The sequence below is a fragment of the Neophocaena asiaeorientalis genome, unplaced genomic scaffold, assembly GCF_003031525.2.
Source record: "Neophocaena asiaeorientalis asiaeorientalis breed wild unplaced genomic scaffold, Neophocaena_asiaeorientalis_V1.1 scaffold43, whole genome shotgun sequence".
Classification (NCBI taxonomy): Eukaryota; Metazoa; Chordata; class Mammalia; order Artiodactyla; family Phocoenidae; genus Neophocaena; species Neophocaena asiaeorientalis.
In genome coordinates, this window is record NW_020173674.1 from 9,063,319 (window position 1) to 9,063,901 (window position 583).

Below are 583 nucleotides of genomic sequence, written 5' to 3' on the forward strand. Positions count from 1 at the left end.
CACTCGGAGCAGCTCCGCCGCGGGGACTGCACCGCCCGCCCTGCCGGACCCGCCCCGACCGGGGCTCGCCGCCCGCAGCAGCCGCAGCACCGCGACCTCGGGCCCTGCGCTGGCTATGGCTGTGCCCTGGGGCTGAGCGCGCAGGTAGGGACGCCGGGCGCACCTCGGCGCAATCGGGGAACGGGACTCCGGGAACGCGCGAGGGGAGGTGGGTGGCAGGGCTTGGGCGAGGCGCCTTGGGCGGGTGTCACTGGGAAGATTCAGTTCGGCGCAAGGTGGGCAGCCCAGGGCCGCACGGGGAGGCGACACGTCGCGTCCTGGGAGCCGAGGTCTGCCTCCGGAGTTGGGGCGCTGGTAGGGGCGCAAGTCGGGCAAAGTTGGAAAATCGCTCCGAGGCGCGGTTTGCTCTAGTCTGTCTTTCTCTCGAGGGCTGGCTGTGGTCCCTGCTGCACGGCCAGGCGCCCGTTCTTGGCCTGGTGGCCCCTGTCCCACCCCCTCCTTCTCCGTGGGGCGGTGGCTGAGCGCGCTGCTTCGTTCCTATTCCATGTTTACTGGAGAAGTTTCCGAGATCGCGGCGCGGCCC

The 583-nt window shown here is 71.2% G+C and overlaps 1 protein-coding gene across 2 annotated transcripts in view; it reads left to right on the top strand.

The window, feature by feature from the left end:
* Positions 1-6: 6 nt before the first annotated feature.
* Positions 7-583, top strand: part of AHNAK (AHNAK nucleoprotein) — an 81,631-nt gene continuing 81,054 nt past the window's right edge. For both annotated transcript variants that reach the window (XM_024748828.1, XM_024748825.1), the window contains exon 1: positions 7-144. The gene's annotated coding sequence lies outside the window, so the exon portion shown is untranslated. The remainder of the gene's footprint in view (positions 145-583) is intronic.